This window comes from Panthera tigris, chromosome A3, assembly GCF_018350195.1.
Source record: "Panthera tigris isolate Pti1 chromosome A3, P.tigris_Pti1_mat1.1, whole genome shotgun sequence".
Taxonomy (NCBI): Eukaryota; Metazoa; Chordata; class Mammalia; order Carnivora; family Felidae; genus Panthera; species Panthera tigris.
The window spans coordinates 56335284-56347946 of record NC_056662.1 but is presented as its reverse complement, the minus strand read 5'-3'; positions in this window follow the sequence as shown (position 1 = coordinate 56347946).

Here is a 12663-nt window from a genome sequence, read left to right as displayed (position 1 = left end):
TCTCTGCCCCTGACTTTCCCACGCTTTGTCTCTCTCCAAATAAGTAAATAGACATTTTTTTTAAAAAGGAAGAAATGAAAGTGGAGGCACTGCTACCACCCATAGAAAAATAAAAAGTACTATAATATAATACTATGGATAATCTTACACGAACAAATTAGACAATCTAGATGAAATGGACAAATTACTAGAAACACGCATATTACCAAAACTGGCTCATGAAGAAATAGAAACTGTGAACGAATCTATAAAAAGTAGAGATTGAATCTATAATAAAAACCTCCCAACAAAACACAGGACCAGATGGCTTCACTGGTGAATTCTACCAAACAGTTTAAAAAGACTTAACACCCATCCTTCATACATTCTCCCAAAAACTAGAAGAGGAAAGAACACTTCCTAACACATTTTATGAGGTCAACATTACTTTGATACCAAAGCTATGTAAAGACATCATTAGAAATGAAAACTATGGACTTACATCCCTTATGAGTATAGATGCAAAAATCCTCAACAGAATGCTAACAAACCAAATCCAAGAGCATATTAAAGAATTTTACACGATGGCATAGTTAAATTTATCTCAGTAATTCAAGAGTGGTTTAACACTTAAAAAAAATCATCACCACATTATAGAATTAAGGGAAAAAATAGCACATGATCTTCCATGATCTTCTTAAGCAGAAAATTCACATGAGAAAATGCAATATCTTTTCATGATACAACTCTCTTAAAACTAGAAACAAAATAACATGTAATGTGATAAAGGAAAATTATGAAAAGCTTGCAGATTACTTCAAACTCAATGTTGATTAGTATTATCTGAAAGCTTCACCAGTAAGATCAGTAACAAGACAAGATTACCTGCTTTCACCAATGCTAGTCAACACTGTAAAGAAATTTCTAGCCAGGCAATTATTCAGGAGAAAGAAATGAAAGTTATCCAAATTGGAAAAGAAGAAGTAAAATTACAGATGACATGATCCTATATATAGAAAATCCCCAAAACCTATAAGAAGGCTACTACAGCTAGTAAATTCAAAAGCAAAGTTGTAGGGTATAAAGTCAAACTTGCAGGGTACAAAAATCAGTTGTGTTTCTACATTCTGGGAATGAATAATATGAAAAAGCAATGAGGAAACAATTCCATTTAAAGTAGCATTCAAAAAATGGTTCACTTAGGAATAGATTAAACCAAGTTTATGACAGATGTGTACTTTGAACACCATAAAGCATTGGTAAAATAAAATAATTGAAATAGATAGAAAGACACCTTGCATTCATTGAAGACAATGTTTTAAATATGTCAACATTATTTAATGCAATATACAAATTAAAAGCAATGCTATGGAAATGCATGGAAAACCCTATGTCAAATTCATATGTAATTGCCAGGAAAACTCAAGAACCAAAAAATAAATATTTAAAAACAACAAAATTAGAGTTCTCACACTTCCTGTTTGGAAATCTTTGTAGCAAAAGCAACATATTCAAAACATAAGGATAGACCTCTAAACCAATGAAATAGAATTGAAAGCCCATAAGTAAACCCTGCACCCAAGAAAAATCAATTTTGTAAATGTTTATTTATTTATTTTGAGAGAGAGAGAGAGAGAGAGACAAAGAGAGAGAAAGAGAGATGGTGATCAAGGGAGGGGCAGAAAGAAAGGGAGAGAATCCCAAGCAGGCACCATGCTGTCAGCATAGGGCCCAATGCAGGGCTAGATCTCACAAACCATGAGATCATGACCTCAGCCGAAATCAAGAATCAGATGCTTAACCGATAGAACCACTCAGGCGCCCCAAAGAGCAATCAATTTTTGGCAAAGGTGCCAAGCTATTTCAAAGAGTAAAGAATAGTCTCTTCAACAGATGGTGTTGGGTCAATTGCACAGCCACAAGCAAAAGAATGAATTGAGATCCCTTCCTCACACCATATACAAACATTAACATCAAATGGATTAATAACATAAATATCAAACTTTTGAAAAAAAACATAGGAATGAATTTTCATAACCTTAGTCTTGGCAAATAATTTTTAGATATGATACATACATGAGTAAAACCTAAGAGAAAACATGAGAAAAACATGACGGAAGAAAAGTAAATTGAAGTTCATAAAAGTGAAAATTCTGGGCGTCACAGAACAAAGTGAAAAGACAACTTACAAAATTGGAGAATATATTTGAAAATCATATACCCGATAAATTTGTAATATCCTGACTTATAACTAATTCTCACAATTCAACAACAGTAAAGACAACCCAATTTTTTAAATGTGAAAATAAGTGGAATGACATTTATCCAAAGAAATTATACAAATGACCACTTAGTACATGGCCAATAAACAGTAATAATTCATTAGTTGTATTAGTTTTCTAGGGCTGCCTTAACAAAGCACCACAAACTGGGTGACTTAAACAACAGAAATTAATGGTCTCACAATCTGGAGGTTCGAAGTGTAAGGTCAGGTTGTCAACAGGATTCATTCCTTCTCAAGGTTGTTAGGAAGAATTAGTCTATCCCTATGTTTTGAATATGTTGCTTTTTCTACAAAGATTTCTAAACAGGAAGTGTGAGAACTCCAATTTTTTTGTTTTTAAATATTTATTTTTTTGGTTCTTGAGTTTCCTGGCAATTATATATGAATTTAATATAGGGTTTTCCGTGTCTACATAAAAAGGCCTTTTGAATTTTGATAGCATTGCTTTTAATTTGTATATTGCATTAAATAATGTTGACATATTTAAAACATTGTCTTCAAATGGCAGATTGCCTCTCTTAGAGTCTAAAGCTTCAGGGGTTCTTTGAGTTATAGGGGATATTTTTCCTGTGTCTTCACAACTTCCCTCTATAAGTATTGGCCTCTTTATCTAAATGTCCACCTTTTTCTCAGGACATCAGACTCAGGGCCCATACTAATGATCTCATCTTGCTTTGATCATCCACAAAGATGCCTTTCCAAATAAGATCTCACAGATGGGCATAGGGGGTTAAGATTTCAACATATTTTGGGTAGACGCAATTAACTATAATAAGGGAAGCGTAAATCAAACTATAATGAGATGGTTGGTTAATTATTAAAAAGAAAAAAACATACACCAAAATAACTAAAAACAGAAAATAACGAGTATTGGGGAGTATGTGGGGAAATTGGAACCCCTATACATTGCTGGTGTGAATGCAAAAATGGTTCATAATCTGTGGAAGAGAGTTTGGCGTTCCTTGAAAAGTTCTACATTATCAACCTGCAATTTCACTCTAAAAACACTATAAACAAGTATAGGTACACGCATGTTCAGAGCAGCGTTATTCACAATAGCCAAATGGTTGGAATAGTCCCAAAGTCCACCAGTAGATGAATGTATAAACAACCTGTGGGATGTATATACCATAGGATGATTGTTGGCCATAAGAAGGAATGGGGCACTGACACCTGCTATAACATAGATGCACCTCAAAATACTATGTCAAGTGAAAGAAGCCATACAGAAAATATCACGTATCTATGATTCAGTTTTATATGAAATACCCAGAATTTGATGAATGCCTGGAGACAAATGGCAGATTTGTTGTTTCCAGGGGTTGAAGGGAGGAGAGAATTTGGAGAAACTGCTTAACGGGTCAGGGTTTTACTTTGAAAGGATGAAATCTTTTGGAGCCCAGTGGGTGTGTTGGTTCCACCATATTATAAGTGTACAGAACACCACTGAATTTTTCATATTAAAATAGTTAATTTTAGGGGCACCTGGATGGCTTAGTCAGGTAAGCATCCCCCTCTTGGTTTCAGCTCAGGTCACGATCTCATAGGTTCGTGGGTTTGAGCCCCACATCGGGTTCTACACTGACAATGTGGGGTCTGCTTGGGATTCTCTCTCTTTCTCCCTCTCTCTCTGCCCCTTCCTTGCTCCTGCTTTCTTTCTCAAAATAAAATAAACTTCAAAAAAAGTTAATTTTGTACTATGTAAATTTCACTTCAATGCGTTATCTTTTAAAAACATTGGAAGCCATCTGGAAGGAATAGCTGATTTTGAGACTAGAGTAATAAATATACAGGATGATCCTGGAAGGTCTTACAGGTCAGGAAATGCCATATATATAAAGGCACACAGCAGCCAAGTGAAACATTCCCAACGGCCAAAGTTGGAGTAATTTGAAAATCAAAATTAACAACACTATATTAAAATATAACACAAGTGTAAAATATATATTCGCGAGTCCTTACTTATTTTTAAAGGTAATTGGATATATAAATAAAAGAGACAAGGCAAATCTCTCTTGTACAAGGATTCTAATTAATTTTTAGATGCTCCGCCCTTAAGTTGGTGAATCTAACTTTCTGCTGTGTTAAGTGTTGGCTGATTTTACAGTCTTTGCCTTTGAAAGTGTCCACCATGGAAGAGGACAAAATAGGAACTTTAAAGTGGAGAAGTCTGACAGATACTACTTCAGCAGGGTGAGATCAAGATTCACATCAACAGTAGTAAAAAAACATTGATACTTTACCTCTCTGGGTCATTCTCCTGAAAGCCCGTAGCCACAGTTCACTTCTGAGAAAACAGCAATCAACTCTCAATTGAGAGACCCTACAAAATATATTGCCAGGGATCCTCAAAACCCTCAAGGCTTTCAGAAATGAGGAAAGTCTGAGAAAATAGCCCTGCCAAGATAAGTCTAAAAACACATGGTGACCTACTGTAATGTAAAAAGTGTGGATCTTTAAAATAGAGAAAGTATTAGGTAAAAACTAAGAAAATCTGAATAAAATACAGACTAATTAATGATGTATTCATATTTGTTTATTAATTGTGACAAACGTATCATGCTATTGTATGATTTTAATCATAGAGGAGAATGTGTGTTATCTGGGGACTCCACACTGTTTTCTTAAAGTAACAAATCTTTTCTGTAAATCTGAAATCCTTATAGGGGTGCCTGGGTGGCTCAGGCGGTTGACTGTCCAGCTGTTGATTTCGGCTCAGGTTATGATCCCAGGGTTGTGGGTTCAAGCCCTGTGTGCAGCTTGGAGCCCGCTTAAGATTATGTCTTTCCTTCTCTCTCTCTGCCTTTCTCCCCAGCTTGTGCACGCTCTTCCTCAAGATAAGATAAGATAAGATAAGATAAGATAAGATAAGATAAGATAAAATGTATTAATCAATAGTTTGGCATATACAAAAAACAAAAACAGGAGTGGTGTTAAAATTGCACTTTCCAGTTCTACCTCACTTTCATCACGGATTTGGTAACAGATTAAAAGAACAAATGTTGACTGCCTATTTCTCAAATTATTTTAGAAGAGACATCTGGGTTACATATGAAATTATGAGTGTAAATGTAGACTTTCTTTTTATTGATGTGTGTGTGTGTGTGTGTGTGTGTTCCCAAGACAACAGAGAAGTTGCACGGTTGTTTAAACTTCTCTGCCACATTTACAAAACCATTCACAGGACATTCATGCAAGCAAATAAATATTAATCTAAACTATACACTTAGAAAATACACTAAAATAGATTTCACAAACTAATAAGGATTTAGTACCTGTGATTATAATCAACCCTTCTGATTCAATTATTACATTGTAAGTGAGGGGATGTGAAATAATTTAAAAATCATTCATATTCACTCTCCATGTCTTCCCTTGCCGAGTGGCTGTTAATAATTGCTACTTCTTGAGAGAGATGAAATGTTATATTCCCTTACAATTTATGTTTTCAAATTTATTTTTCCGTACTCTTCTAGGATAACAGCTTTCATCCAAAACATTAAATTAAGCTTTAAGTTATGGAAGCATTTGTGAAATAACAAATCTGCATTCAGCTTCCTCCTTTCACTGCATTATTGCACGTCATGGTGTCAGAATCTCTCTGCACACGAAGATATACTGTGAAACTTTGCTATCTGTTTATTGATGAATCACATAATCATTTAACCACAATTAGAAACAGAATAAATTGTAGCTGCTTCAAATTCTGTTAGCTCATGAAGACGTACTTAAATGTCAAAATATATTCGTAGGAAAGGAAAAAAATAGCGTAAGTAATTTAATTGAGCTGAATTTTTATATTTCACTAATGGGTATAATCACTGTTCCACTGACAGCATAAGTCATTTTTGTGCACAGCGGGAAACCACAGGGAAACGTATTTTATCCTTTATAGGCCATGGTATTATGAATTTGTCCATGCCATCCACCGCCGATGAGCCAACTCTCTTTGAAAGCGATTTGTTTTCTGGTAAATTTCAAAATGCAAATTGTTATAATCTTAAAATTAATTTTCCTGGCACAAGATTTCACTCCCTTTGATATACCTGCTACCTAATTCTACATGACGTTCCTCTGGAAACACATATAATAAAGTATTTGTCCTAATACTTTTTTTCAGGGATGTTAAAACTGACCTTGTTAGCTTACAATAAACAAGACAACACAACTTGGGTTCAATCTCTTCTTTAATAGTACTCTAAGCTGTGGTGTAGTGGTTAAGAGGACAGACTCTGGAAACAGCTTATCTGTTCCAGGCACCAAGGTTCTGACCCTGATTATCTGTGTGTTGTTAGCCAAGTTGCTTAGCCCTGTTGCAACTTAGTGTCCATATCTATAAATGGGGATCATCATACAGGTAGCTCTTTAATTCCTTAGCTGTAACTCTTGGGTTCAGATGTATTTCGGAATTAAGAATTTTGCAAACGTATTTGAAAACAGTGTGGTGTAGATACACTACATTATGTATGATTCTTGGAGGGATCTAGAACTTCACTCTAGTAAAAAAACATTCATAACTCCTCAATAAAACAAACACATATACTGTTAAGTGGGATACATTAAGAATGTAAGTAACAGGATGTCGATTCAGGACTTTTGCCCATTTCCATTAGGAAGGGATTTCTGGTATTCAGAATTGAGAACAAGGAATTGTGGGCTGGTTATAAATTTGCCATAGTATTTGGAAAGTTAAGTTGGTTGTGATACGTTAAGCCCTTAGAACAACACCAGGCACCTACTGCTGACTCAATCTATTTTAGTTCCATAATGATCTTGTCTAGTCTCTTCCTGACAAGAATTCACCAATGCTGCAAAACCATCTACTACTGTCCTCTAATCCACTAACCAAATAGCCACATTTCTTTCCTATGCCTTTCATAATATTGCTTCTCTAATAGCACTTTTCACAAAGTTTTCAAAACAAGATAAATTCTACTTGATTCTTAAAGAATTCTTAGAACTCTTAAGCTATATTTTTTTTTCTCCTCTAACTTAAAGTGCTTAGTAAATAAAACTTTCACTTAAAAGTTAAATATATATGCAAATATAATTTTCTTAGCTGTATTATATCTGTATCATATGTCCATATATATATTCTTCATTATATTTATATAATTTATGTATAACTATATGATAAATAAATCAAGATAAAAATAAGTGTATTTTAATAACACTTAAATATTTTTTTGTGATAAATGTTGTAATATTATTAGTATATAAATCATTTAGACCTAGACTATTTTAGATTCTTATAGGTAATTTGCTGACAAGTTAGATTCTACTGAGCACATATCTATCTTCCCTCATTTTCTTCAGTTTATACAAACTGTAATTTCCTAGATTTTAGGAACAAGATCTTTTCCTTACAGGAAATTCCAGAGAACCCAAAACACAATAGATTATGTTACGTGTTAATATGTGTTAATGACTTGTGGCCAGGCACCTATATCACATAGCCACCATCTGAAGTAGAACTATATCTAATTTTAACTAAAAACAAAAATAATTTTTAACATCTTAACTTTAAAAATATATTCTAAAATAGTATTTCAAAAATCATATCCATAATTTACATTGAAAACTTCTAAGCTATGTTGAATATTTTATCCATATTTATTTATTTATAACATGATATATCAACCATTTTAGAGTAAGTGGACTCATTATCTGCTAATTTTTTACAACATGATAGATCTTCACTACTAAGTAGAAGTACTTTTGCATGTGTTTTTATGAGATTTTTAACAATGATAAAGTTGGAATTCTTCTAATCTCTAATTTAAAAGAAACAAAGAATATGGATTGATTTCACAACCCTGATTCTTTTTACACTCATTTTACATTCTCTTTAAAGTTTTACAGAGATGTAATTTTTTGTACTATGTCGTGTCAGGAAAGTTGGACTCAAACTTCCATTTTTGAATATTTAAAAATTTTAATTCAGCAGCCATATCTTTGAAAGCAAGAAGCAGGACAAATGCATTTTTTTAGTTTTTAAAAAAATATTATATAACAATGTATCTGTGGAAGTTTCCCAAGGTTGCAAAAATCATTTGTTTTTAAGTGTATGCAAGCAGGAGAAAATAAGAGACGTTATGTTATTAATAATTTCCTCTCCAATTCAGAAGATAAATTGAGATACTATGAAGTCACAATGGTATGAAAAATAACCATTGTTATAACATAACAAAAGTGTGGGGCAAGTTGCTATTAAAACTATTCTTTGTGATAATATAAACTGGTAGAGATACTTTGTTAAAAATTTTAAACATGCATGTTAAGATAAACAAAAATGTAAAAGTAACTGCAGATGGTTTAAAATACACTTAATTTACCAACTTCTATTGAGATTTGCATTTATCTGAAATCATTTAACCAGATCTATAATTTTCTTTTGAAAATAAGTGTATATGAATGAAACATTTTTGGAATATTGCACGTGATTTTAAAAGACCGGCGTAAATGACATATGCTAACAATTGATCTTGACCCTATGTCAGCTCTCTGGCAACTTCATGTCCCTGAAACTCAACTGAGGGCCAAGTGGTAAGTGAAAAATTACCTCTAAGAATTGAAAGTGATGCCACAGAATTTTCTATAGTTCACAACATTTACTTACGGAAGAGCCCTTCATGTCCTCTACCAAGATTTAATCTTGTTTTAAGTAAAAATGTAATAGCTCGATTGCTTCATTCCCCATCTTTTTTGTTTGTTTGTTTCCGGTGATATTCTTTTTTGGTATGGTTAACACACAATAATACATTAATTTCATGGGTACAACATAGTGATTTGACAAGTTCATGGGTTATTCCATGTTCGCTACAAGTGCATCGCTATTAGAATAGCGTTGACTCTATTCCCTATGCTGTGCCTTTCATTCCCAGGATTTATTCATTCCATAACTAGAAGCCCTGTATTCCCAATCTTAAATTGTATCAGAAGTATCAATTTAGGAAAGAGAGGGTGGTACGTATTGCAGGGCACATTTATAGGAAGTAATGACACTGACCGTCAGAGAGGAACATGACAGGAAACTATAATAGGCACAATACAATGTGCCCAAACAAAATGTATGGGGGCCCTGTAGTGCAAATGGGGCCTTTAGTGAAAATATTTTTTATACATAATAGTAATACCTGATAGAATAACCATTTTGCAGGGAAACATCATTTCAAATTGTTGCAGTTAGTTGTGAAAAAAACACTTAAGTGTGTCCTGTTGATATTTTTGTGAAGGTAGGTATATTCTTCCATCCCAATTAATGGGAAATTATCCCATGGCTGCTCACTCCTATCTAAAAGATCTAGTTATATAAGTTAATTCATTTACTTGAGGGCTCCAGAAAAATTAGGTTTTACTAGATTTTGAGCAGAAACACAGTGATTCTTAGTGTTCCTTTTAGATAATAAAATAATTGCCTTGAAAAGATAGTTCCATGATGACAAGGACATAACTTTTGGCATGAGAATGAAATCATGTTTGCACCCCTCCTTGTATGATTTTGAACTTTAATTTCTGCACATATAAAATGCTGACCACCGTAATATTTTCATTGGGCTATTACGGAAGTGAAATGAAAAGAGTACAGTTTTTGACTTCCATTCGTTGTTCAAGTAATGTCGACTCCCTTTTTCTTTTCTCTGTTTCCCTCCTTTCAGTTTTCACCTATAGATGCAAGGGAAACTGACTTTCCTAAGACAGTAAGAATACAATCACAATCTGTTCAAAAATCTAGATGCTCTCTCTCTGAAAGAAACTAATCTGATAATTCTGGAATAAAAATAGCAATTATTAACCATTAGAACACTTATGGTAACTCTTCCATTGAAATTGAAACGACACCCTACCCGCATTATATGTGATGGTCATTGCATGCATCTTCCACATTGTTTCTCCAATCTGCTTGTTTCTTTAAGTTTGCTAAAGAATGCTACTAATCTAATTTGTGCATTTTACACTGATTTCTAAGGTAGGATTTGGCCTCCTCCATTATTTGTGAGGGGCTAATCAGGGTCAAAAGATAAAGGAGACTTATGGAATGTGATCAGACACTGTTCCAGAGAGATAAGAATGTTTTAAGCGGGTGTTGTAAGGACAACCTGACCACAGTTTCAGGTGAGACATGAATAAAGAATGGGCATTTGCAGACACTATGAAAGTGAAGAAATATGAGCATAAGAACGTTAAAGGGAGGGGAGTTGTATTTGTTACATACAAATTCAACATTAAAACAGATCCTTAGGAAAACAAATCTGAATTTTAAAATGCAAACCATTGGCCAAGATGTACTAAAAATCCATTAAGCATTTTAGAAGACAGCTTCTGATTTCTCAGTGTGTCTAAGCTTTAAAGAATGCACGTCAGAAGTAAGAAAAGAGTAATGTTGATCAAAAGGCTGGATTTCTTGTAAAGAACATATGAAAAAGCAATAAATGAGAAAGAGCTTTTCATACAACAGTAATTTGAAAGTTTTTTTTATCTTTTCTAATAGAATATACATAGAACTAGAGGGAATAACTTTACTTGTTATTGAAAGTTAACACAGTAGTATCTCATTCCTCTGCTCATTCCTATCCCATATGTCTCCTATAAAGCAAGAAAACAAAAAGAATAATCTCAACATTATCCATCACCGTACCTTACTCCAAACCATCAAGACATTACAAATATGGATTTAGGATCCAGGAAATCATTTCTACCATTATTAACATAATAATAATTATGTGTATGACACATTTATTTTGCTAAATATTTCCTTCAACATCACTAACAAGGGAATAATCAATCCTCACAAAGGTGCACATATGTTTGGCCAGAGAGCAGGGATCTACATAGTTTCTTGGTAGTTCATATTTTAAGGTCAAAATGCTAGCAGAGAATATTTCCCAAGAGTTGTTCAGCTCGCGTTAACTCTACCTCACGCCTAAGTCACAAATGTAAGCAGTTCTGGGGACTCATCACTAGGTTTGATGTGATCACCCAATAATCAGGCAGCAAGCAGGTCAGTGGTTGCTAAGTCAAGCACCATTGCTTGTGTGACCCCAGTCTATGGAAAATGTGATACACAGCTTATCATATAAAGCTGAGTTATCATCCATAGGGATAATGCATGCTTTGTTTGGCCATAAGCCCACAAATCATTTAAACAGCCCAATGCAGTAGCCTTTTCACAGAAATGCAAATTTGAAAAATTTTTTTGAGTTGAAAGATTATCTCAGCACATATTTAAAAAATATATTTGTAATGAGGCACACTTCACGTATGAACGCACAGATCTTTTCAGGTTACTGAATTGTTAAAATGGGTAAAGTTGGTGAGTTGAATAATTGAATATGCCCACCATCCAAACAAGAAATAACACACTTTCATTACCCAGAAACTTTCCTCAGGTTTCGTATCATTCAATTTCTGCCATTCTCCAATCCGCCTAAGGGAAACATTTCTGACTTTCCAAATCATCAAGAAATTTTGTATCTTCTTGGCCACCACACAAGTGGAATCACGCAATGTGTAATTGCTGTGTATATGTCTGAGTGCTTTTGCTAAGCAATGTTTTATGAGATTCATTCATGTTGTATATTTCAGAAGGTTCTGTTTGCTTCCTTTTCCTTTTTCTTTTCTGAACACTAAGCTATTGTACGAGTAGACACAAATCTTCCAAATAGTTCTGTGACCTGGTTGTACCTTTCATGCTTCTGGGAACACCCCATTGGTCTAACTCTTTCCCAGTATTTAGTGTTGTGGGTCTTATTTCAGCGATGTTAATGCCATCTGACTGTGGTTTTACATTTGCGATTCTCCAGTAACTAATTATGCTGAACACTTTTCTTTTTGTTATTGACCATGTGCTGTTGGATATATCTTCTGCCTTGGGTCTGGTGTTTTGCTTAATTTTATTGGGTTGAGTGTGTTAAAGATGTGTAAGGATGCTTTAGATGTTCTAAAAATAATTTTTTAAACATTTTTTAACTTTTATTTATTTTTGAGAGACAGAGAGAGGAAGAGCATGAGCAAGGGAGGGGGAGAGAGAGAGAGATACAGAATCCGAAGCAGGTTCCAGGCTCTGAGCTATCAGCACAGAGCCTTACACAGGGCTCAAACTCACGAACTGCCAGACCATGCATGGCCTGAGCTGAAGTCGGGCGCTCAAACGACTGAGCCACCCAGGCGCCCCTAAAAATAGTTTTATATGTACTGGGAATACTTGCTCTGCCTGTGGCTTATATACCCATTTATTTTTTTAAAGAATTTTTTTAATGTTTATTTATTTATTTATTTATTTATTTATTTATTTTGAGACAAAGAGAGAGCATGAGTAGGGGAGGGACAGAGAGAGGCAGAGTGAGAGAATCCCAAGCAGGCTTTGCACAAGAGTCCGATGTGGGGCTCAAACTCATAAA